Source organism: Salmo salar, chromosome 18 (assembly GCF_965601325.2).
Source record: "Salmo salar chromosome 18, fSalSal1, whole genome shotgun sequence".
In the NCBI taxonomy this organism is placed as follows: domain Eukaryota; kingdom Metazoa; phylum Chordata; class Actinopteri; order Salmoniformes; family Salmonidae; genus Salmo; species Salmo salar.
This window is the reverse complement of record NC_138308.1, coordinates 86390484-86417764: the sequence shown is the minus strand read 5'-3', so window position 1 is coordinate 86417764 and position 27281 is coordinate 86390484. Positions and strand designations below refer to the sequence as shown.

General features: G+C 41.7%; 1 long non-coding RNA gene across 1 annotated transcript; it reads left to right on the top strand.

Moving 5' to 3' along the window:
- The first annotated feature begins 1278 nt into the window (after positions 1-1278).
- LOC106577944 (uncharacterized) lies at positions 1279-27037 on the top strand. The gene is made up of 5 exons (XR_014381439.1): positions 1279-1367; positions 13775-13867; positions 18437-18657; positions 20688-20780; positions 24516-27037. It is a non-coding gene; the product is annotated as an uncharacterized LOC106577944 (long non-coding RNA).
- The last annotated feature ends 244 nt before the right edge of the window (positions 27038-27281 follow it).

The window sequence follows — 27281 nt, the reverse complement described above, 5'->3', positions numbered from 1 at the left end:
ACAAAATGAAAGACAATAGTTTAAAACCATTTGCTCTAATTCGCTCATGAAACAGTAATTCAAGAATTTCTAAATGCATATTCCAATGAAACTGATTCCCTGTAAAAATGATGTCTACTTGAAGTTATGTCTACTTGAATTCACTCAACTTTTCAGCACTGAAGTTCAACAAACTTTGACTACTGATTCAAGTCATAAGTCCTCTCAACTTACATTATTTTGCTCCGCTGATGGATTTTTCATTGTTAAAACACTTACATTTTTACATTGTAAAAACTAGTGATTTCATATTGCCAGGATTCACAGCTGCACTCAGACATGCATGTTGAGAGGACTTACCTTAATATTTCAACAGCTGCTTGCTTGAGTTTTTTTTCTTTCAACAGTTTGTAGTGCAAATATTCTGTACATTGTACTGAATAAAACCATTCAAAGTATACATCTAGTAAAACATTGGCTAGTAAAACAAGTAGTCCCAGTCTTGACCAGACCCAAAATCAACAATCAGTTCACACAGGACAATAATTCACCATATTGACTCTCAGTATTGAGTGGAGACAACCAGTTTAACAATCTCTTTCAGGTCCATCAATAAATATATCCTATGCAGACTCCGTAGCGCAAATATTCTGTAAAACCTCACTAAATACAACCTCACTAAATAAAACCTCTCAAGGGAGCACATCAAAATCATTCTTTTAGCTTTTTCTGCATTTAAGGTATCATAAATGCCACAAAGTACTCACAAATATGTAAAGTAAATCATATTGTTTTCTTTTGTGTATTGTTTTTCAGACCTCCAACATTGTGGCACACCGGAAGACAACAGTCCTGGAACTCCTCCCCTGGTTTGTTGGCAAAAATCCAGCAAAGCTACTGAAGACGTGTTGTTAGTGTTTCATGAAAAGCACCTCTGCATATCTGAAACAGAACTTTATTATGAAGTAGAATTCATTACTTGGGAGGTATAGATTTATTAGATATTTTTTTATCCAGTCGGATAAACACTCCAAACAGCCTACCCCACCGCTCTGAGGTGTCCGCATGGTCCTAAACCAAATACTTTTAGACTTTTACTCAAGTGGTATTTTACTGGGTGACTTTTACTTTTACTTCAGTCATTTTCTATTAAGGTATCTGTACATCTGGACACTTTCTGTTTACCTGGAATTTTTACTTAATGTAGGCTTCCACTTTTAGTCTTGATCTTTACTACACTACTCACTGTTTAGCACATGACCTCACATGTGAATCCTTAAAGAGATGGGTGGGGCTGGCTTAAGACGGTGTGAACAATGCTGAATGGGTGAAGACAAAGGAGAGCTCTCGAGTAGGTACCAAAACATTCAAAGACCCTTTTCTCAAAAGTGAGTTCATCAACTTTCAAAGCAGAATTACTTTCCCATTGTTCCTCAAATGCAGTGTATACCATGTGTAGCTTTGAGTCTCTACTTTTTAACAATGTAAAAAACCCAATTTCAAATTTTGCTACATAAGACCGAATCCAGGTGGTGGGTCACATTTGCCTTTCTCTGTTGTAGTTACAAAAATGACAATTTGCTTCATGCGGCACCACACATTTCCTTTGCATAGAGTTGATCAGGAATGTTGTGGAATGTTGTCCCACTAATTCCTGCAAATATCCAGCAACTTCGCACAGCCACTGAAGACGAGTGAGACAACATTCCACAGGCCACAAAATGGATGTGCGAAGTTGTTGGATATTGGCGGGAACTAGAACACGCTATTGTACATGTCGATCTAGAACATTCCTGTCATGTCCTGACCAGTATAGGGTTATTTGTTATTGTAGTTTGGTCAGGACGTGGCAGGGGGTGTTTGTTTTATGTGGTTCAGGGTGTGTTTTGTGTATGTGTTTAGGTAGAGGGGTAGAAAGAGGGGTAGAAAGTAACACAAAGTGTATGTTGTGTAGTAAGATGTTAGTAGCCAATGTGCCTCACCCTAATAATTTGGTCTATTTTCCCCTCTTAATTTCACCTACTGTTCTGACTTGGTGGTGCACATGTAGCCTATAACCTATTTTAGAGAAATGTAATCATTGAATATTGGAAGAGCTTTCATTGTCTGCTTATATTCCCCCTTTAATTATCCTGCAGTTCTTACTTTGTGTACAGGGAGAACACTGTAAGAACGGCCCATGTTCTGAATTCTGTTGCTGTACAAACAAATAGTTATATTGACTATGTCCGTCCTAGCTCGCTCATGAATGTCTTAATCGAAATCATGGATTTCCTCTTCTCCACTTGTCGTCCCCTTATGCCATAGTTTGTACAACTCAATTGTCATTAGAAACCACATTTGTTTAAGCAAGTCAGCCATATCAGCTATGTTTTTTTTAAATGCAGAAAATGAGGCTGAATGAACTCTTTTGCTGCCAGAAAAGGCACCACTGATAGCCAGGTGTAACAGTGGTAAGGTGTTGGGACTGCTGTTGGGAATCTGTTGTTGGGACAGCTTTATGTAGGTCCTAACAGTTTGTGGGCACCGTTTGTCACCGTTATAGTGCAATGCATGTATTGTTTAGGGTTGTGTTTTATAGTGGCATTGCTGGCATGCATCCCACAAATTTTAATGTTTTGTCCCACCAAGATTTTACATGCTAAAATCGCCACTGAGTAGGGTACTATGGAGCATTGAGGGTATGAGGTCGAATCCCGTTGAAGACACTATTTGGAATTTAGTTTTATGTGAAAGCACACTTTCTGTACTGTTGTTCAAATAATTAGTTTTATTTAGTGTAGTATAAGCTTCTGTGTTAAGCATCCTAAATAATGCCATAGATTCCGTTTTTGAAAATAGTAAACTTGAAGGAAAAAAGGGAAGCATGATGTGAGATACAAACCTGGTATTCCATCTGATTATACAAAGGCAACGACTTACTGCTGTGCCACAGAGTACAGATGAAAACAGTGAAGAAAACAAACGTCTGCTATTTATTGCTGACCAGCAGATGGCACTACTGTGAATTGTGAATGAAGCCCAGCGTAATGAACCGTTTTCTTGCACAAAATGATGAAAGCGCAAAAAAAGCCTTCAAAGCCTCGGTTTCCCATTACTAATCGTTACTAGCCAGCCCACTCCAGACACAGCAAACGTTATTTGTTGAATAATACATGCAAAACCAAACCAGCGATTATCTGCTGCATTTAACACAATTAAGAGTCCAAAAACAGTATCAAATGATTTTAATCAAAAAGTTTAACTTACAATGCTGTATATGAAATATGCAACAATTGTGCTTCAATGGCTGCAGGTGCAAGTTTGTAGCAGGGTTGCCAGGTCAAGCTAAAATTTCTAGCCCAATGACCACCCAAAACCTGCACAAAAGGCCTGAAAACTAACCCATTTTTTTCAAGCAAGAGAGGAGTTGCCATATTTACACAAAACTTTTTCCCATAACGTTATCGAAACAATTAAGAAGAAATATCATAGTGTAACGGCTTGTCTGTTGTGTGGCGGAAAGAAGCGCAGGAAGCAGCGAACACTGTGTGGTAATTTTAATAAACCACAAGCACAAAATAAAAGGTTTCCCAACAACAGGGAAAATACACTCGACAAGCACAGTCGAACAAAACGCAGTCGACACAGAGAAAGACAATCCCGCACAATAGGGAGCGGGCCAGCTGAACTAAATAGCCCTCTTAATGACTAACTCAGGGCAGGTGAGAAAACATAAAAAAAGGGAAAAACAAAAAGGGAATCGGTGGTAGCTAATAGGCCGGTGACGACGACCGCCGAGCGCCACCCGAGCAGGAGGGGGCGCCACCGTCGGTAGGAATCGTGACACATAGTAACTTGTAATGACGTTAGAAGCAAAATTAGGGTTTCCTCAAAATAATAATTATTCCAAGCTATGACAGGACATAATAAAGGAATTCGAATAGGTGGCAAGAGAAAAGAGAATTCACCCTTGGTATATGGCCAATATACCACGGCTAAGGGCTGTTCTTAACCATGACACAATGCGGAGTGCCTGGATACAGCCGTTAGACGTGGTATATTACCGCAAACCCCGGGGGTGCTTTATTGCTATTATAAATTGGTTACCAACGTAATTAAAAGAGTAAAAAGTAATGTTTTGTCATAGCAGTGGTATATGGTCTGATATACCACGGCTTTCAGCCAATCAGCATTCAGGGCTTGAACCAGGTTTATATTTGTAAATAAATCTCCTTTGTGCACGTGCATAACTATGGATACATCCAACAGGACGGTTTGAGTGATGAAAGTTGGACAGAGGATCTCTAAATCTCTGCGCAAGAAAAACCTGGGTTGACATAAAAAACTCATGTTAGTCTATTTTCTGCCAATTGTGATGTTATTATGAGCCAGATGTTAAGGCTACAAATGGCCCATTTGCGAGATTGACTTATCATTTCAATAGGCATAGGCTACAGACTAAACTCTGGGTTTATGATTGTAATTCAATTTTGCCATGGTTTGCTTAGATAAAGACAGGTAGCCTATGGCCCCTGATAGGCCTACATCTCATTTCAAATAGTCTACAGTAGCCTGGACAAGATGTAGGCAAGATGCAAACTGAACCACTAAGCAGCTTGCTTAGTTCAAATTAACAGACTCATTTATTCAACATGAATAGCGAGGCGATTAAGAGGTAAATTCTTGTGTTTCCCAATAGCCTGCTGGAATAGGCTACTGAGGATGGGGGCATAATTTTTATCACGGAATTAAATATTAATAATATGTAAATGAATATGCTTGTCAAAAACAGCCAGTGTTTATTTAAAAAATGTGTTTTCCCTGCCTAACCCGACTACTGTTACGATTCAATCTAATGTGTTCTAACTGATCAGCAATTGCGATAGAGCTTTGATCATTTCCAATTTAATTAACTAAACATGTCCATTAATAATTGCATAATAACACAAGGCTATAACAACAATAAACTGAAGTTATAGTATATTTATTACATTTATTTGCCAACAAGTGGCACAAATTGATTTGCAATGACTCCAGTGATATCGTCATTTCAACATATTTATTGTATTAAACGGTAGCCTACAATGGCATATAGATTAATAGGCATCTTCACATTTAGCCTGTCAGTTTCATTGAGGACTTTCCCCATAAAAAGAACCACGCCAGGGAGTTCCATAACTTCCATTTCAAATTTCCACTCGGGCAGCCACCGAGACAAAAGAACGGAGAATGCATAAAGCACTTCGCTTGATACCGTTTTCTTTAAGCAAAATGGGTGGACACAGTCAGCTCAGGGTTAACTCTCAGGTAATGTCCCAGATGGCACCCTATGGGCCCTGGTCACAAGTAGTGCACTAAATGTGTGGCTCAGTTGGTAGAGCATGGTGTTTGCAACGCCAGGGTTGTGGGTTCGATTCCCACGGGGGACCAGTATGAAAAAAATGAATGAAATGTATGCATTCACTACTGTAAGTCGCTCTGGATAAGAGCGTCTGCTAACTGACTAAAATGTAATGTAAATGTAAGCAGTAAACATTAGAATGCAGTGTAAACCACCTCCTAACTAATTTATGTAATGCGCTCTAGTGCCCCCAAAGTCATTTTCGAGTGCTTTGTCTCCATTATTTATTGATATGCATCAATTATAGCGTATTAATATGTTTTCTGGAAAATGGGTTGGAAATACGTGACGCCGTATGACAAACTAAATAGCCTACTTACAACCGTTAAAAAGTTGTCACAACGTGTGCGCGTGCTGCTCTCGCCCCTTGCTCACGTGACTCAGCCACACACCCCTCCGGCCCTCCCCACCACTCACTCAGCAACAGCCTGCCTCACTGGCTAACAGTCAGCAGCAGGTCACAGTGAAAGGAAAGCCATGGCGGCCGCTGTGCAACATAGAAGTAGCCCATAAATCTGCAACCGGCGACAAATACATTTTCACCGGCGACATTGTTTTCAAAGAAGCCCAATTTTTTTTGAAAACCGCGAACATGGCAACACTGCTTTGTAGAGCTTGAAGCCCCTGAATAAATTATTAGGAAACCCCGTTTCAGAGGAGAAGGGCAACAATAATAATGTGTTCAACGATCCCAATGAGCATGCGCAAATGGGTTGAAAACCCTCCCTCTGTAGTGAAATTTGGGCGTGCACATAAAACTATTAATCCAGAACACTAATAGAAATTGGTGGGCCAACTACTTTTAACAGTTGAACTCAACTTTTTCACATTTCTTTGTCCAGTTTAATTTCCAATGATTGTTGTTCCAACGTTTTGCAAGTTGGCTTCTTTTTTTTACAGTGTTGAGATCAAATGACTGGCATTTAGATGCAGTTTGTAGTTTGGACATGTTAAACCTGAATAACTATCATTCATGATTGACAGGAATGATGTCCTATTTTGAAATAGGTATGCCTAACTTGGTATTTGAGGGTATTAAAGATATAAAGATTTCTTGAGACAATATATGTGGGAATATGTAGACTTTGTAATGGAGGGATGGTATTTTATGCATATTCTACAATGATATTCAATAGTCTACATCTGTCTGTACAAACTTTGATTGAGAAATGATGATGTAATTGAAAAAAATTGTTGCACTCCCACACCTAAAACAAATAGCACTACACCACTGATGTTATGTATATCTGGGAAATTAACAATTGTTTAATTGACCATACCAGGTAAAACCCTGGGCCCTAGCTATGAGCTCTAAACAATGCCTGGGGTTTTTCCTAGTCAGGTCACATGATCAAGAACAAAAACTCCTGGCTTTACAATTTTACTCAGCTGTCCCACACCACGTACCTCTCTCAATGGCAAAATGGTGTGTGGCGAAATGTCCTTTTATGCCGAATTGAACTGGTTGATTATCTCGTTAACAAACGTGTAGATGTGGAGGTCAGGACGTTTCTTGAACGTCACCTTACACTAATGCAGATGGAGTCCCTGATATCCCAGTAGTCATAGATACAAGCGTTTGATAGATAGATAGAAATTGTCCCTCAGGGAGGAATAAATACATTTACGTCATTTAGCAGACGCTCTTATCCAGAGCGACTTACAAATTGGTGCATTCACCTTATGATATCCAGTGGAACAACCACTTTACCGGTGCCGTTCCCTTCACAGCTCCGTACATCTATATCTTTATATTTTTTATTTTTGGGGGGGGAGGGGGGTTAGGGGTGGGGGTGGGTTAGAAGGATTACTTTATCCTATCCCAGGTATTCCTTAAAGAGGTGGGGTTTCAGGTGTCTCCGGAAGGTGGTGATTGACTCCGCTGTCCTGGCGTCATGAGGGAGCTTGTTCCACCATTGGGGTGCCAGAGCAGCGAACAGTTTTGACTGGGCTGAGTGGGAACTGTGCTTCCGCAGAGGTAGGGGGCCAGCAGGCCAGAGGTGGATGAACGCAGTGCCCTTGTTTGGGTGTAGGGCCTGATCAGAGCCTGAAGGTACGGAGGTGCAGTTCCCCTCACAGCTCCGTAGGCAAGCACCATGGTCTTGTAGCAGATGCGAGCTTCAACTGGAAGCCAGTGGAGTGTGCGGAGAAGCGGGGTGACGTGAGAGAACTTGGGAAGGTTGAACACCAGACGGGCTGCGGCGTTCTGGATGAGTTGTAGGGGTTTAATGGCACAGGCAGGGAGCCCAGCCAAGAGCGAGTTGCAGTAATCCAGATGGGAGATGACAAGTGCCTGGATTAGGACCTGCGCTGCTTCCTGTGTAAGGCAGGGTCGCACTCTGCGAATGTTGTAGAGCATGAACCTACAGGATCGGGTCACCGCCTTGATGTTAGCGGAGAACGACAGGGTGTTGTCCAGGGTCACGCCAAGGCTCTTAGCACTCTGGGAGGAGGACACAATGGAGTTGTCAACCGTGAAGGCGAGATCATGGAACGGGCAGTCCTTCCCCGGGAGGAAGAGCAGCTCCGTCTTGCCGAGGTTCAGCTTGAGGTGGTGATCCGTCATCCACACTGATATGTCTGCCAGACATGCAGAGATGCGATTCGCCACCTGGTTATCAGAAGGGGGAAAGGAGAAGATTCATTGTGTGTCGTCTGCGTAGCAATGATAGGAGAGACCATGTGAGGATATGACAGAGCCAAGTGACTTGGTGTATAGCGAGAATAGGAGAGGGCCTAGAACTGAGCCCTGGGGGACACCTGTGGTGAGAGCACGTGGTGCGGAGACAGATTCTCGCCACGCCACCTGGTAGGAGCGACCTGTCAGGTAGGACGCAATCCAAGAGTTAGCCGCGCTGGAGATGCCCAACTCGGAGAGAGTGGAGAGGAGGATGTGATGGTTCACAGTATCAAAGGCACCAGATAGGTCTAGAAGAATGAGAGTAGAGGAGAGAGAGTTAGCTTTAGCAGTGCGGAGAGCCTCCGTGACACAGAGAAGAGCAGTCTCAGTTGAATGACCAGTCTTGAAACCTGACTGATTTGGATCAAGAAGGTCATTCTGAGAGAGATGGCAAGAGAGCTGGCCAAGGACAGCACGCTCAAGAGTTTTGGAGAGAAAAGAAAGAAGGGATACTGGTCTGTAGTTGTTGACATCGGAGGGATCGAGTGGAGGTTTTTTGAGAAGGGGTGCAACTCTCGCTCTCTTGAAGACAGAAGGGACGTAGACGGAAGGGACGTAGCCAGCGGTCAAGGATGAGTTGATGAGTGAGGTGAGGTAAGGGAGAAGGTCTCCGGAAATAGTCTGGAGAAGAGAGGAGGGGATAGGGTCAAGCGGGCAGGTTGTTGGGCGGCCGGCCGTCACAAGTCGCAAGATTTCATCTGGAGAGAGAGCGGAGAAAGAGGTCAAAGCATAGGGTAGGGAAATGTGAGCAGGACCAGCGGTGTCGTTTCACTTAACAAACGAGGATCGGATGTCGTCAACCTTCTTTTCAAAATGGTTGACGAAGTCATCCGCAGAGAGGGAGGAGGGGGCGGGGGGGGGGGAGATTCAGGAGGGAGGAGAAGGTGGCAAAGAGCTTCCTAGGGTTAGAGGCAGATGCTTGGAATTTAGAGTGGTAGAAAGTGGCTTTAGCAGCAGAAATAGAGGAAGAAAATGTAGAGAGGAGGGAGTGAAAAGATGCCAGGTCTGCAGGGAGGCTAGTTTTCCTCCATTTCCGCTCGGCTGCCCGGAGCCCTGTTCTGTGAGCTCACAATGAGTCGTCAAGCCACGGAGCAGGAGGGAAGGACCGAGCCGGCAGGGAGGATAGGGAACTTAGAGTCAAAGGATGCAGAAAGTGAGGAGAGGAGGGTTGAGGAGGCAGAATCAGGAGATAGTTTGGAGAAGGATTGAGCAGAGGGAAGAGATGATAGGATGGAAGAGGAGAGAGTAGCGGGAGAGAGAGAGCGAAGTATTGCGCCGTCGCAACCTATCTGAGTAGGGACAGAGTGAGTAGTGTTGGAGGAGAGCGAGAGGGAAAAGGATACAAGGTAGTGGTCGGAGAGTTGCAGTGAGATTAGTAGAAGAACAGCATCTAGTAAAGATGAGGTCAAGCGTATTGCCTGCCTTGTGAGTAGGGGGGACGGTGAGAGGGTGAGGTCAAAAGAGGAGAGGAGTGGAAAGAAGGAGGCAGAGAGGAATTAGTCAAAGGTGGACGTAGGGAGGTTAAAGTCACCCAGAACTGTGAGGGGTGAGCCATCCTCAGGAAAGGAACTTATCAAGGCGTCAAGCTCATTGATCATCTCTCCAAGGGAACCTGGAGGGCGATAAATGATAAGGATGTTAAGCTTGAATGGGCTAGTGACTGTGACAGCATGGAATTCAAAGGAGGAGATAGACAGATGGGTCAGGGGAGAAAGAGAGAATGTCCACTTGGGAGAGATGAGGATTCCAGTGCCACCACCCCGCTGACCAGATGCTCTCGGGGTATGCGAGAACACGTGGTCAGATGAGGAGAGAGCAGTAGGAGTAGCAGTGTTTTCTGTGGTAATCCATGTTTCCGTCATCGCCAAGAAGTCGAGGGACTGGAGGGTAGCATAGGCTGAGATGAACTCTGCCTTGTTGGCCGCAGACCGGCAGTTCCAGAGGCTGCCGGAGACCTGGAACTCCACGTGGGTCGTGCGCGCTGGGACCACCATACCCTATGTAAATCAGTGGCAGACAAAAAATACATACAATTTACTGTATGAGACATAATACGAAGTTGGGATCCATAGAAAGTTCCATAAAACATGGCATACATTTGCAGAAGTTTTTTCCACATGGAGTGGAGACAGGGTGGACGAAGATATCCAGGCACATGGAACAGCGCAACTGGTCTTTTGTCATGCTGAGAGATGCCATATCTACACACAAACACACACACACACACACACTAATAATGTTAAGTGTCAATTTACATTGCGTTAACTATTTTTCCTTTGTAGTACATTTACATTTTAGTCTTTTAGCTAGCAGACACTAATCCAGAGTGATTTACAGTCAGTAACATTGTAATAACCTAACCAACAGGATTGTATTAACATGTTACATAATAATGCTGAAATTGTCTTGACATGGAGTGTTCCTACCTTAATTCTTGAACTTTTTTTTCTGACGACAGTGGAGAATAGTCGCTCACGCAGTATATGGAAAGCAGACGATACCAATGGCTCTCGTTGTTTATCTGCACAAATTAATTATCTGGACACTTTTACTTGGAAGTCATCAGCACTTCTCCCTCAGTGAAATATAAATATCTCTTAAAGGCCATGTTTCACTTTAAACCCCGCCCCCAAACAATAATGAGTAGTGCATATACATTATGTATCAATCTGATACTCTTTTTGTCACGTCCTGGCCAGTATAAGGGTTAATTGTCATTGTTGTTTGGTCAGGACGTGGCAGAGGGTATTCGTTTTATGTGGTTCGGGGTGGTGTGTTTGTTGAAGGGGCATTTGATTTAAGTATTCCGGGATGTTTGGGCACTGTTTGATATTCATGTATTCTATGTTTAGTCTAGTGAGTCTGTTTCTATGTTTGGTTAATTGGGGTTGGGACTCTCAGTTGAAGGCAGGTGTTGTCTATTTGCCTTTGATTGAGAGTCCCATATATTAGGGTGTGTTTGTCATTTGTGGGAGATTGTTCCGTGTATAGCGTCGAGCCTTACAGGACTGTTTATTGTCGGTGTGTTTCTTTTTGTATACGTGTTTATTTTGGGTTTGCCTTCTTTCCTTATAATAAAGAAGATGAGTATACATTTCCCTGCTGCATTTTGGTCCTTTACCAACGACAACCGTGACAGAATCTCCCACCAAACCAAGACCAAGCAGCGGAGAGAGGAGCGGCACGCTCAGTATATGGACTATGGGGAAGGATGGACATGGACAGAAATAAGGTTGAGCGTTTCCAGGGCTATGGAGGAGTTTAGGAAACTCGAGAGGCAGCCCCAATATATTTCTTTTGGGGGGGCACAAGGGCAGTTTTGCGGGGCAAGAATGGAGCCCCAGGCCAGCTCCCTGCACTAGCCCGAAGGTGCGTGTTCCCAGTCTGGCACGTCCAGTACCAGCACCACGCACCAGGCTTCAAGTGCGTCAGCCCAATCCGACTCGTCCTGTTCTTGCTCCCCGCACTAGCCTGGAGGTGCGTGTTCCCAGTCTGGTACGTCCAGTACCAGCACCGACGCTCCAGGCTTCAAGTGCGTCATCCCAGTCAAGAGTCGCCCGAGCCGCCCGTCAGTCAAGAGTCGCCCGAGCCGCCCGTCAGTCAAGAGTCGCCCGAGCCGCCCGTCAGTCAGGAGTCGCCCGAGCCGCCCGTCAGTCAGGAGTCACCCGAGCCGCCCGTCAGTCAGGAGTCGCCCGAGCCGCCCGTCAGTCAGGAGTCGCCCGAGCCGCCCGTCAGTCAGGAGTCGCCCGAGCCGCCCGTCAGTCAGGAGTCGCCCGAGCCGCCCGTCAGTCAGGAGTCGCCCGAGCCGCCCGTCAGTCAGGAGTCGCCCGAGCCGCCCGTCAGTCAGGAGTCGCCCGAGCCGCCCGTCAGTCAGGAGCCGCCCGAGCGGCCAGACTGCCCGGAGCCGCCAGAGCGGCCCATCTGCCCAGAGTCTGCCGATGACCAAAACCCAAGGGAGTCTAGCAGCAACCTTGAACTCAGTAAGCCTGACAATTCAGAACTTAAAGAGATTAACTGTTTAATTGCTGAGTCTGCATACAGGGTGGAGAGGTGGAGGTCTGCCCATGATCCGGAGCAGGGGGAGTCTGCCTACGGTCCGAGGCTGATCGGGTCGGTCAGCACTCTGGAGGACAATAGGCCGGAGCCTGAACCACCACCTGCATAGGTGGGTTGGGGAGGGGGGGTGTAGCACAAGTGCCGTCGGTGACGGCAGCCACCCTCCCTTCCCTCCCTTTAGTTTAGGGGAATTTTGTTGTTGTTTGGGGTTTTTGTTTTTCTTAAGGTGCTTCCGGGGTTAGCACCTTTAGGGGGGGGGGGGGGGGGGGGGTACTGTCACGTCCTGGCCAGTATAAGGTTTAATTGTCATTGTAGTTTGGTCAGGACGTGGCAGAGGGTATTCGTTTTATGTGGTTCGGGGTGGTGTGTTTGTTGAAGGGGCATTTGATTTAAGTATTCCGGGGTGTTTGGGCACTGTTTGATATTCATGTATTCTATGTTTAGTCTAGTGAGTCTGTTTCTATGTTTGGTTAATTGGGGTTGGGACTCTCAGTTGAAGGCAGGTGTTGTTAATTTGCCTTTGATTGAGAGTCCCATATATTAGGGTGTGTTTGTGTTTGTCATTTGTGGGAGATTGTTCCGTGTATAGCGTCGAGCCTTACAGGACTGTTTATTGTCGGTGTGTTTCTTTTTGTATACGTGTTTATTTTGGGTTTGCCTTCTTTCCTTATAATAAAAAAGATGAGTATACATTTCCCTGCTGCGTTTTGGTCCTTTACCAACGACAACCGTGACACTTTTTCAATCCAACATTGTAAATTGGACATATAATCGATTATATACTCCTGGGCTGGAGAGTGTGCAGTGTGGTATCAAATGTGGGGAGATTGAAATAAAGTGAATTCTTCAAAGCATCCTGAGCACCTCCTTTATCACGTAATTTACCAACAGGAACATTTCAGTATGCAGTATGTCCTAGAGCATCCCAGATAGAACATACCTTTGTGGAAAGGCAGTCTGTATGTCTGTCTGTCTGCCTGCCTGTCTGTGAGGCTAGAAAAGTACCTCACCATATCCCCCTCTTTCTTTCTCTCCCTCACTAAATAACCACCTTTCTCGTCTGTTACTTTTTCTTTAAACACACACATACACTTTCTTTGAAAGAGCACATTTTTTTTCTTTGCAAGTTGGAAAACGATATTCGTTAATGTATAGACACAGAGGATGACATTTGTGTCATGTAATGTGGAGACCTGTCTATTGTCCTGCCTACTGAAATGTTCCTGTTGGTAAATTGCGTGATAAAGGAGGATCTTAGAGAAGGCTTTGAAGACTTTATTTTAATATCCACCCTCTTGAGACACACTGCACACTCTCCAGCCCAGCAGTATATCATTTTTATATCTCCAATTTACAACGTCGGATTGAAAAAGAGTGTCATATCAGATTAATACATAGTGTATATGCACTACTCATTATAGTGCGGTCACTGCTAACATGACCCCCATTTTCTCCAAAACACAATACAATAGAGGCAGAATACTTGTCCACATGATTAAGCATGTATTTAATGTAGCAAAAATGACATTAACACATTTTCGACCAAATGAGCAGTTACTGCCTTTTTGCTTGGTAGGGCAGTATATTACACTGAGGGAGAGGTGCTGATGAAAGTGAAAGTGTCCAGCTCCCCATTTCTTGTAAATGACACTGTTACAAATAATTCACTTCCGCAGTTAAACAGCCAGAGCCTTTGGTATCGTCAGCTTTCCATACACTGGGTGAGAGACCACGCTCCACTGTCGACTGCATAAAGTTGAAGAATTAAGGTAGGCCTAAAAACGCTAAACTCAATTTAAAGGCAATTTCTGTATTATTATGTAACAATATGTTAATACAATCCTTTTTTGTAAAATGTAATTTATTGTCCGTTTTGTTTTTTTACAATAACAAACATACACATACCATCGACAACATACACACACACACAAACATCCATAACATCACCCCTGCCCAGACCCACCTGTTCACACCCCCATCTCCTGAGTCGCGTCACTCTCCTCCACATGGCCTCAACTGCACCATTATGTTTCTCTCCGTCCACCACACACTTTCAACATTTACACAATAAAGCGTTTGGCTTTCCTTTGTGTTGTTGATTCAGGATTGGTTGATTTCCAGTTAAGTATATGTTTTTTTAAGATGATTGATGAGAAAAGTATCGTCCAACTCATCTCACTGCATCCTCATATGCCATGTCTTGAAATATGCAGACAGACGGGTTAAAAGTACATTTACCCTTTGTAATACTTCTATCAATATAATGATAATCAATGAAAATGTAATGTATTCAATCCAAAAATAAGATACAATCTGGAACTTTTGTTTGCAAAATACTTTTTATGGAATTGAAAGTTAAACTCAGAAATAGGAGTGGGCAGGTTCTGATAATTCTCCCTTTAGTTTTCATTCTGCAATAAAAACCTACACCAATATCAATGGGCGGTAGCTGAGCACCTGACTTACCATTCATTTATGTAGTAAATAAGTATTGAAACACAGGTATTGAGTAGAAATTCTGAGGTAGAGATAAACAGTAAATTAGTTTTCTAATGAGTGAGTGGTGGTATACTGCCATTTGATGGCGACCAAAAACAACTGCGTAATAAAACCTATTATAAATTGATGGACTCGTGACTCAGACATGGACTTGACTCAGACTTCAGCCATAGGGACTCGACACGGACTCGACCACAAGGTTAAGTGAGTCGACTACAACACTGCAAATAGCAAACAAACAAACACGAATAAAACAGAAATAATCCTGAAGGTTTCTTTAATTTTCACTATCAATTATGAACAAAATCATGTAACATTAGCGTGATAAGTTAGTGAAATTGACAGAAAAGTGTCTGTGTCCGAATACCCATACTAGCGTACTACATATTTAAACTTCATACTACCGGTACATACTCATCACATACTATTTAACACGTACCTTTTAGTAAAAATTATGCGACATGCCATGGCCACAATGCAGTAGCAGCTCCTCACTGGCTGAGTAGGTGAGGCGGGGCAGGGCCAAGTGTGATTGGATTTTTCCAAATTCAGCATCGCAATAACTAGCATGATAATAGCTCATTTTCAATTTGATTAGATTCTCTAAACTCTGAATAGGAATGGAGTTTTAGGCCTACTCAGGCTGATTATAGGCAGACTATCACATTTGACCAATACCGTAGCCCACGTGGGAAACCCATTCCACAGAGGACCAAGTGTTTGTCAGTTTTCGCTCCTCCTTTGTACTTGATTGATGAATTAAGGTCACTAATTAGTAAGGAACTCCCTACATATGGTTGTCTAGGGATTAATTGAAAGGAAAAACCAAAAAGCTGCAGACACTGACTAGGCCCTTCATGGAATGAGTTTGACACCCCTGCCATAGCCCATCTATCCTATTTAAACAGGACTGAAGACAGAAATAGATCATTTGGTTCCATTTCAACATATTTATGAGTGAAACCAAAGTGCTTTAACATATATACAGTGCATTAAATAAAGTAGCACACATACCTAAACTTTTCAAATGTTCAAATCAAAAGGCTAATGCACAGAAACATTTGGAGAGTCGGGTGCATGACATTCAGAACCGCTAGACAGCAACATAATAAAGTAAAGCACTGATCATTGGGAACGAGATCAGAATGACTGCTAAGGCTTTATCCATAAACAAAGTAATTAAATAGGTAGCCTAGCCTACAAAACTAAAACAATCCATAAGTTCAAATCAAAAGGCCTGATTAACATGACATCAATAACGCAGCCACATCCAGAGACCCCGGTGCTGACACATTCACAAATCAGAAGATGGTTTAGTATTTAGTTTAAGAACTCTGATTAAGGCCAATAGAACAAGAAACACTTTTCAATGACAAACCAGAAATCCAGTTTAAAAAATAAAATAAAGACTTCTGTTTTCAAAGATGTAGAATACGATGCAATATTTGTGCTCATTTTAAGGAGACATCATTTGAGTCAATTGGAGGTGTACCTGTGGATGTATTTCAAGGCCCACCTTCAAACTCAGTGCCTCTTTGCTTGACATCATGGGAAAATCTAAAGAAATCAGCCAAGACCTCAGAAAATTGTAGACCTCCACAAGTCTGGTTCATCCTTGGGAGCACTTTCCAAACGCCTGAAGGTACCACGTTCATCTGTACAAACAATAGTACGCAAGTATAAACACCATGGGACCACGCAGCTGTCATACCGCTCAGGAAGGAGACGCGTTCTGTCTCCTAGAGATGAACGTACTTGCAAAAAGTGCAAATCAATCCCAGAACAACAGCAAAGGACCCTTGTGAAGATGCTGGAGTAAACCGGTACAAAAGTATCTATATCCACAATAAAATGAGTCCTATATCGACATAACCTGAAAGGCCGCTCAGCAAGGAAGAAGCCACTGCTTCAAAACTGCATAAAAAAGACAGACTATGGTTTGCAACTGCACATGAGGACAAAGATCATACTTTTTGGGGAAATGTCTTCTGGTCTGATGAAACAAAAATAGAACTGTTTGGCCATAATGACCATTGTTATGTTTGGAGGAAAAAGGGGGAGGCTTGCAAGCCGAAGAACACCATCCCAAACGTGAATCAGGGGGGTGGCAGCATCATGTTGTGGGGGTGCTTTGCTGCAGGAGGGACTGGTGCCCTTCACAAAATAGATGGCATCATGAGGGAGAAAAGTTATGTGGATATATTGAAGCAACATCTCAAGACATCAGTCAGGAAGTTAAAGCTTGATCGCAAATGGGTCTTCCAAATGGACAATGACCCCAAGCATACTTCCAAAGTTGTGGCAAAATGGCTTAAGGACAACAAAGTCAAGGTATTGGAGTGGCCATCAAAAAGCCCTGACCTCAATCCCATAGAAAATGTGTGGGCAGAACTGAAAAAGCGTGTGCGAGCAAGGAGGCCTACAAACCTGACTCAGTTGCGCCAGCTCTGTCAGGAAGACTGAGCCAAAATTCACCCAACTTATTGTGGGAAGCTTGTGGAAGGCTACCCGAAACGTTTGACCCAAGTGAAACAATTTATAGGCAATGCTACCAAATACTAATTGAGTGTATGTACACTTCTGACCCATTGGGAATGTGATGAAAGAAATAAAAGCTGAAATAAATAATTCTCTCTACTATTATTCTCTACTCTACTATTAAATGTATTTGGCTAAGGTGTATGTAAACTTCCGATTTCAACTGTAAGTATGGGTATTAGGACACTGCCAGTAATCAATGTACAATTGATCCCCCCCCCCCCCCCCCCCCCCCGTTTTTTATTTTTTTTATAATATAAACCTTCTAAAAGTCTTCAAGAAAAACTAACAAATGAGACAATTGTTATTTTAATGCTACAAACACATCACTCCCATCACTCCCAACCCCTCTTTTACGCCACTGCTACTCTCTGTTCATCATATATGCATAGTCACTTTAACCATATCTACATGTACATACTACCTCAATCAGCCTGACTAACCGGTGTCTGTATGTAGCCTCGCTACTTTTATAGCCTCGCTACTGTATATAGCCTGTCATTTTACTGTTGTTTTATTTCTTTACCTACCTATTGTTCACCTAATACCTTTTTTTGCACTATTGGTTAGAGCCTGTAAGTAAGCATTTCACTGTAAGGTCTACACCTGTTGTATTCGGCGCACGTGACAAATAAACTTTGAATTGATTTGTTTATGATTGATCATTACACATTTTTATGCGTAGGCTACTTGATAATAAGCATTTTAATTTTTAGACCCCCACTGTAATTTGAGCAAAATACTTTTTATGGAATTGAAATAAAGCTCACAAATGAGAAATTTTGTATATAATATTACAAATTGCAAACAAAACACGTATAAAATAGATGAAATCTCAGAAGGTTTCTTTAATTTACACTATCAATCACGAATAAACTTAATTTCAGTATGGCCCACACTTGAGCACACACTGTGCCTTCAAGATATATTTGTATTGCCCTGAGGGAAAAGTGTATGATGACTAAGTGAAAGTGTCCATCTCCTCCATTTTAAAAATACATAAATGACACTGTTACAAATAAAGAATTTGTGCAGATAAACAGCCAGACCTTTTGGTGTCGTTGTCTACTGCAAAAAGTTGAATAATTAAGGAAGGCCTAAAACACTAAACTCCTTTTCAAGGCAATTTCTGCATTATTATGTATCAACATGTCAATACAATCCTGTTGCTTGGGTGACTACTTGTTATAGTTTGTATATCAAATATAATTTAAAAAAGTAACACCTGTGACACAGATTCACTATAGGTAATATTTTAGAGCACATTCATTTGTCTGAATCTAGTTCACTTCATTCCACAGGCTAGTTCACAGAAAGACAGAGGAAAGTGAGCAGGTCTTCACTGCGCTGTTGCGCTCCATTGAGAGGAGCCAGGCTGATGTCGTCGGTGAGATCCAGGAAAAACAGAGAGCTGTGGAGAAACAAGCTGATTGGCTCATCAAGGAGCTGGAACAGGAAGTAGCAGATCTAGAGAGCGGAATCAACAAGCAAGGGGAACTCCGTTCCATCCCACAACAGGAAGGTGTGCTTGTGCTTCTCTCTGTGGTCTATTTGAATGTGATTGACTACAGGGTTAGGGTTAGAGTTATGGGTCAGGGTTATGGAGATGGTTATGACGGGATGTGGACATGAAGTTAGGGTTATGGCTACATTTAGGGTTCGGGTTGTGGTTGAGGCTACACTGTAAAAATAGGTCTCAAAACACCATGATTGTGTAATGAAACCATGAAAATTAGTGCACCTAAAAAGAGATTAGGGTCCACACTTGAGTACACACTGTGCCTTTAAGAGATATTGATAGTGCACTGAGGATGATGGCTAGAAGGGATCCAGCTTTTGTCAAATGAACAAAAAGTTGAAATGTTTAGCATTTTAGATAACCCTAAACCTTTTCCTAACCTAATTCTCATAACCTGCTATGTTAATTACCCTAACCTGCTGCATAAATTATCCTAACCTGCCACCAAAAGTGAAATCAGGGGCGTTGATTTGGCAAAAGCTGGATCCCTTCTAGCCATGACCAGAGAAGTGCGCAATGCCTTCTAAGTGAAAGTGAAAGTATCCCAATTTCACTCAACTATTGACTGCAAAAAGTTGAAGTATTAAGGTAGGCCTAAAACATCAAACTCCATTTCTGCATAATTATGTAACATCATCTTAATACAATCATGTTGCTTGGGTGATTACTCGTTATAGTTTTGATATAAATGTAATGTAAGTAAATTAAAATGTAATGTATTAAATCCCAAAATAAGATACCATTTGGAATTTTTATTTAGAATTTTTTTAGGGAATTTAAAATTTTACTCACAAATGGGACATTTTGTATTTTAATCTTACAAATAGCCAGTATTGTCGAGCCCACTCCAGTCCCGATTTTCATGACTTGTGAGTGGACTTGGACGGAAGCATTGGTGACTCAGACTTGGATTCGCTTTCTCGACCATTGATGAATCGGACTCGCCTTCTCGTGACTTGTATATGCGCTTGGACTGTCTAGGCTACTGTGAAAAGCATAATATTAGTAGGCCTTGGTGCGCGCAGCAATGGGAAGCGCCACACTCTGCACACGCAGTAAACAATGAAATTAACCAGGGCGCTGCAGCTCCTCCAGAACCCTTCGCGCGGCTATGATTCTGTAAATAAATAAACGGTGAAGTGCAACGCTGGAGAGATGAGTTGCAGGCTCATGAATATCAGAGCAGAGCGCGGGAGAGAGAGATCATAGAACGTGAATCTCATTCTGGTTCTGTGAGAGATAAAGGCGCGCTACTCACACACAGCCATGGCCACGCGTTGGTCTCAAACATAGGTTATAAAGTTACGCAAACTATAAGCCCGGGCCGACCCAACCCGAATCAACTCTTAGAATATAACGCCCGGGCTGGGGGGGGACTTTGATCGAATTTTTACATTGCAAAAAGTGACAAATATTGTTCATGCCATGAGGTACCAAATCTGAGACAAAATCCCCATGGCCGCGAGGCTACTCAGTGCTCGCGGCCATCGCCGACGGTCGTTTAATGTTAGCGGGCCAAAGACGCAATCAGAGGGCTACGGATCTCGTCTTTGAACACTCCCAGATGTCCCGATATTTTCAAACAGGTTTGATTTTATCCTCACAAAACTGCAACGCTCTTGTAGTGTGAGATGTGTCAACGACAAGTTTTGATAGCCAATGAGAGCTCGCCAGAGCTGCCTACTGAAATGTTCCTGTTGGTAAATTACATGATAAAGGAGGTGCTGAGGATGCTTTGAAGAATTCACTCTATTTCAGTGTCCCCCCTCTTGAAACCTCTTGCACACACTCCAGCCCGGCAGTGTATAATCGATTATATCTCCAATTTACAATGTCAGATAAAAAAAAGTGATATCAGATTGATACATACTTTGTATGCACTACTCTTTATTGTTTGCGGGGTGAGTTTAAATTGAAACATGGCCTTTAAAAGAGATTTAAATTACACTGAGGGAGAGAGGCTGATGAAAGTGAAAGTGTCCAGCTCCCCATTTCTTGTAAATGACACTGTTACAAATAATTAACTTCCGCAGTTAAACAGCCAGAGCCTTTGGTATCGTCAGCTTTCCATACACTGGGTGAGAGACCACGCTCCACTGTCGACTGCATAAAGTTGAAGAATTAAGGTAGGCCTAAAAACACTAAACTCAATTTGAAGGCGTTCTGTATTATTATTCTTTAAGATATGTTAATACAATCCTTTTTTAGTTTGATTTTATGTTCCTTTTTTTTTTTTACAATAACAAACATACACATACCATCGACAACATACAGACACACACAAACATCCGTAACATCACCCCTGGCCAGACCCACCTGTTCACACCCCCATCTCCTGAGTCGCGTCACTCTCCTCCACATGGCCTCAAACTGCACCATTTTGTTTCTCTCCGTCGCCCACGCACTTTAGATTTAGATTATAAACCACTTTGCCTTTCCATTGTGTTGTTGATGCAGGATTGGTTGATTTCTAGTTAAGTATATGTTTTAAAAAAAAGAATTGATGAGAAAATATCATCCAACTCATTGGGTATCTTATTGCACCCTCATATGCCATGTCTTGAAATATGCAGACAGATGAGTTAAAAGTAAATGTACACTTTGTAAAACTTCTATCAATATAATGTAAATCAATGAAAATGTAATGTATTCAATCCAAAAATAAGATGCAATCTGGAATTTTTCTTAGCAAAATACTTTTTATGCAATTTAAAATTAAACTCAGAAATATTAGTGGGCAGGTTCTGACAATTCTGCCTTTAGTTTTCACTCTGCAATAAAAACCTACACAAATCAATGGGCGGTAGCTGAGCGCCTGGCATAACATTCATTTATGTAGTAAATAAGTAATGAAACAGGTATTGAGTAGAAATTGTGAGGTAGTGATAAACAGTAAATGAGTTGGGATTAAAATGAGTGAGTGGCGGTATACTGCCATCTGGTGGTGACTAAAACAACTGCATAATAAAACCTATTATATATTGATGGGACTTGTGACTCGGACTTGGACTTGACTCAGACTTCAGCCATAGGGAGTCGTGACTCGACACGGACTGGAGCACAGGGGACTTGGGACTCGGTCACAAGACTTAGTGACTTGACTAAAACACTGCAAATAGCAAGCAAACAAAACACGTGTAGAACAGAAAAAAGGTTTCTCACCTTTTCACTGTCAATCAAGAACAAAATCATATTACATGAACGTGATGAGTTTGTGAAATGTAAGAAAGTGTCCCTTCCGAATACCCATTCCAGCGTACTACATATTTAAACTGCATACTATTTAGCACATACCTTTTAGTAAAAAGTATGCAGTATGCCACGGCCGCAACGTAGAAGTGACTCCTGACTAGCTGAGTAGGTGGGGCAGGGCCAAGTGCGGGCAGGGCCAAGTGCGGCCTGATATGTGAAAAACTGAGTTTAAATGTATTTGGCTAAGGTGTATGTAAACCTCCGACTTCAACTGTATATGTATATTAAATTAATAGCCTAGAACACACACCAAAACTTTTCAAATCAAAAGGCTATTGCACAGAAAAGCGTGGATAGTCGGGTGCATCACAAATTCAAAACTGCTGGACAGCAACATAACAAACTAAACCACTGATAATTGGGAATGAGATCAGAATGACTGCTAAGGCATCAATTACGCAGCCACATCCAGAGTCCCCGGTGCTGACAGATTCACAAATCAGAAGATGGTTTAGTATTTAGTCTAAGACCTCTGACAAAGGCCAATAGAACAAGAAACACTTTTCAACAAGAAAACAGAAATCCCCCCCCAAAATAAAATAAATAAAAGCAAAACCTACTACGCTATTTAGCATCTTCCCAATTAAGTAGACTAGTGTTCGAAGCTCTGCAGATTTTGTTGTGAGGATACAGAATCAATAGACCATTTATTTTGGTATTGCCCTCAGGTAGCCTGTTTTTGGTCTCAGGTTCAGGAATGGCTGAAAATGCATAGCGTTGATCTAAAATGGACCCTAGAAATAGTACTGTTAGGAGATCTGGAGAGACCGGGTCAGTCAATTACTAATATACTAGTACCTTTAGTAAAAGTATTTATCTTCAACGCGGCATCTGTGGATTCTATTCAATTAGATAGATTGAAATTGTACGTTAAACATCACAGCATAGTTGAAAGATATGTTGCGTAGAAATCCAAAGAGCATGGCCAGCATAGATAGGTGGGATGGGCTGAGGGAAGCTGAGGGTTGGGATGTGGAATTGGAGACAAGTGGGAGTGGAGTTGCGGTGCGGGAGATAGAATGATGGTCAAAGATAAAATAAAAAAATAAAGTAAAAATAAAACATAATAAAAAGTATGTTTGAATGACACTAAGTGGCAGTGTTTTTACAGCTAATGCCGGTTTGCCTGAGCCTGATGTCGTGCAGGTGTTTGTACACATGCATATACACACACTCTCATTCAAATAAAAACATACAAGAACACACACATACATGTAATAGTGCCAGACATGCACACAAACATATACAGTTGGCATTGCTGTTATGATTTTAGTTGTCCTTGATGTCCTTTTTTCATATATATTTTTTTCATTGTTGTTTGCTGTTTTCTTCTGTCTTTTCCTTTTTTCTCTTTAGTTCATTCTCTTGGTTGTTGGTGCATTGGGGGGTTCTTGGGGGTGGGGAATGGAATTCATTGTATTTTTTTATTTTGTTTTTATTTATTTTCTTCTTGGGGGGGATGTGGGAGGGGTCTTGAATGGTTGAGGGACAGCTATTTGGGAACGTTTTTTGACCTGGGGGGAGATCTGTCAATGTGCCCTTGAGCAGGGCATTGACCCTGGATGCTTCTGTGTGTCACTCTGAATGGGAATCTGTTGGATGACTGGTATGATGTAGTTGTTGAGCGGCTTCACAGCAAGTATATTATATGTTTCAGATATTCAATAAAAAAAATTTTTAATTTTTTTTTTAAAAGTAGCCAAGTTTTGTTGTTTTCTACTTGAAGAGAAATAGGGCCTAGCCCATCACTCACTTAAAATGCGTTGTGGAAAAGTGTGCATCGAATTCTACTAGATGAAGAGACTAAATGTGTTTTACATTCTGCCATTTAAACCATACTCAATTTTAGAAATTTCACATACTATAAAACATTCTATTTTCGCATACTGAGAATGCATCATGCGAGATTGCGTTGTTTCCCGCTATTTGTTTTCTGTAGTGCATCCCCTTATCTAATTGATCAGTTGTTGTCAAAGCCAAAATGATGTGTAAAGTAAACTCGGGTTTTGAAATGTCACATACTATTAAACTTCAATTTTTACACATACTGACTACTATTTAGGACGAAAGTATGGGTATTCGGACAGTAGTCAAAGTACAATCCAAAAATAAGGGAAAAAAAATCACATTTTTACAATGTGAAAAGAAATAGAATAATATAAATGTTCTAAAATACTTTCAATAAAATTCACAAATGAGACAATTGTTATTTTAATGCTACAAACACATCACTTCCATTCACTGTTTATGATTGATCATCACACATTTTTATACATAGGCTACTTGATAATAAGCTTTTGAATTGATAGACCCCCACTTGTAGCACAGTGTATGAAGATTTGGGTAATATGTCAAATCAAGTGACAAATCAATTACTTTTCAATTTCACATCATGCAGTATATTTCAAACAAATGATTTTGCCTTATGTAGCATTTTGAAAACGTATCAGGTAGTATCTAAATGTATTCTCAATCTAGTAGCTTTACATTTACAATTTTAAACTATTTTAGATTTAGAAAAAAACCACAGGCTACTTGTATGGCGTCAATACAAAGGTTTCCCAAGCCCTGTTAAATCTTTAACCATCCTCTTTTCCCTTGTCACCTAGGAGACTGGTGTTAAAGAAACAACGGTGACCAAACACCATCACACCATGGAAAACGACACAGATGATTACGTTTACCAACCTGACGATGACTATTACCTCTCTGACGATGACCAATACCGCCCTGAATCAGAGGACATTGTAGCGTCAGTGCTTCTTCTCCTTGGTATTTCCCAATCCTCCCTGTCCTTGGTTGGATTATCCTGTCCTTCTATCGTAAGCGCTGGGACAGAAAACATGTCTCACCCTTTCTCGTGTCCCTCCTTATCACTGACACTCTGCAGCTGATCGCTTCCCCTTTCGTTGTGGAAACTGTGCTAACCGGGGTTCCCTGTTGGCATGCTAGTTGGTGGTGCACTACAGTATACATACTGTTTTCAGTGTCAAAATTCTGCGGCCTGCTTTTTCACCTGCTGGTTGCTCTGGACAAGATTTATCAAAACTTTCTTTTCACTTTCATCGCATTGTTCTTCGTGTACCTTTTAGCGTGTCCCGTCTACATTGGCTTTACAATTATTGTAAATGTGGTTTATATTAATGACTTACATTTCTATGGTTGGAATACTTTCTTTGGCGTGGTTGCTTTGATCTTAGCAGCTGCAGCATGTGTGAGAGCCCTCAAACCCTTGCCAACATCGAACCCCACTAAAGATAAATGTCAGGTATTAGCAGTGGCCATGTTTACTTTTATGATACTCTATGTTCCTGAGTTCCTCTACTGGATAATACAACACCACAAACCTGCTTGGACGGGGGGGTTTAGTTATGTTGTCCACTACCTGCCGTGCCTGAGACCCATCACTGACTGTGTCCTGTGTTGGTTTGTCTGTGTAGACGGGGAGCGTCCTAGAGAGCAGCAACCGACAGACGTAGAACTCATTCCACCTATCCTCGATTCCTCTCATTCTGTCACCTCGCCTTCTCAAAACACATTGGAGGAGAAGGACCATGGAGAGGGACCTCCAATACGGGAGGATGCAAGGAATCAAGGAAAGATACATTGAGATAAAGCCTAGTACTTAGGGCTAATAATCATATATATATATTTTTATTTAACGAAGCAAGTCAGTTAAGAACAAATTCTTATTTACAATGACGGCCTACACCGGCCAAACTCGGACGCCGCCCTATGGGACTCCCAATCACAGCCAGTTGGGATACAGCCTGGAATCGAACCAGAGTGTCTGTAGTGATGCCTCTAGCACTGAGATGCAGTGCCTTAGACCGCTCCGCCACTTGTGAGCCCGAGTGAAGTAGCGGAGGCTGGTGGGAGGAGCTATAGGAGGACTCAGCCTTCCCTGTGGCTCAGTTGGTAGAGCACAGTGTTTGCAACGCCAGCATGGTGTGTGCAACGCCAGGGTTGTGGGTTCGATTCCCACGGGGGGCCAGTACAAAAAAAATAAAAACATGTTTTTTTTTTAAATGCATGAAATGAAATGTATGTATTCACTACTGTAAGTAGTCTGCTAAATGACTAAAATGTAAATGTAATGTAAATGTAATGACTGAAATGGAATGAATAGAACAGAGTCAAATATGTGGTTTCCATAGGTTTGATGTGTTTGATACTGTTCCATTAATTCCATTCCAGCCATTACAATGAGCCCGTTCTCCAGCCTCCACTGAAATGAAGTAGTAAAAAAGTCTCACTCCAGTAGACAGCTAAAGAGTAATTTGGAGGGTGAATTTGGAGGGATAAGGGGGAGAATTAGAAATGGATGATAACTGTGTAAAATACGTAAAAAAACCCTGTTAAATATTAAAATTACTTGTTTGTCATCCTCATTGATTGGCCAATGACAGTTATCCTATTCACACTTTGAAATTTGGATGTTGTTCGTCCTTTTTTTTATAATCATTTTTTATATTGTAATCACATTTTAATGTTCAAATTACCATAACCTCCCACAACAATGACCATAATTCATTCAACTTCTGTTGATCAGTTATATCTTTTATTAAATGATTTGGAACATATCAAGATTATTTTTTGTGTATTCAATTATGGTGGTGTTCAGGGTGAATTTATATTTGTGTTTCTGACATCTGTTTTGTGGGGGGAAAATGATTTTCATGATTTTCGTTTTTTAAATTGTATTTACTGCCAGGGCCCAATTAGGGCCATATTGCTCTAGAATGTTAAGGTTCTGTTGAAGACCTTCTTTGGTTGGTGATAGAAGTACGAAATCATCAGCATATAGCAGGTATTTGACCTCTGTGTCAAATAGTGTGAGTCCTGGGGCTGGATAATGGTCCAACATGTCTGCTAATTCATTGATATAAATGTTGAAAAGATTTGGACTCAAACTGCAGCCTTGTCTCACAACTCGACGTTGTGAAAATAATTCTGTTCTTTGGTTTTGGATTTTTATTGCACACTTCTTTTCTGTGTACATACATTTTATTAAGTCATACACCTTACCACCAAGCCCACTTTGGAGAATTTTGTAGAATAGCCCTTCGTGCCAAATAGAATCAAATGCTTTTTTAAAGTCAATAAAGCAAGCAAAGATTTTGCCCTCTTTTTTTTTGGTGGACGTGTTTATTAATTAGTGTGTGTAAGGTGTATATATGGTCAGTAGTGCGATGGTTAGGGAGAAAGCCAATTTGACATTTACTTATTACATTTTTTTCTTGAAGAAAGGTTTGGATTCTTGAATTCAAAATGCTACAGAAAACCTTTCCCAAGTTGCTGTTTATGCAAACTCCCCTGTAATTATTGGGTTCTGATTTGTCTCCACTTTTGTGGATAGGGGAGATGAGCCCCTG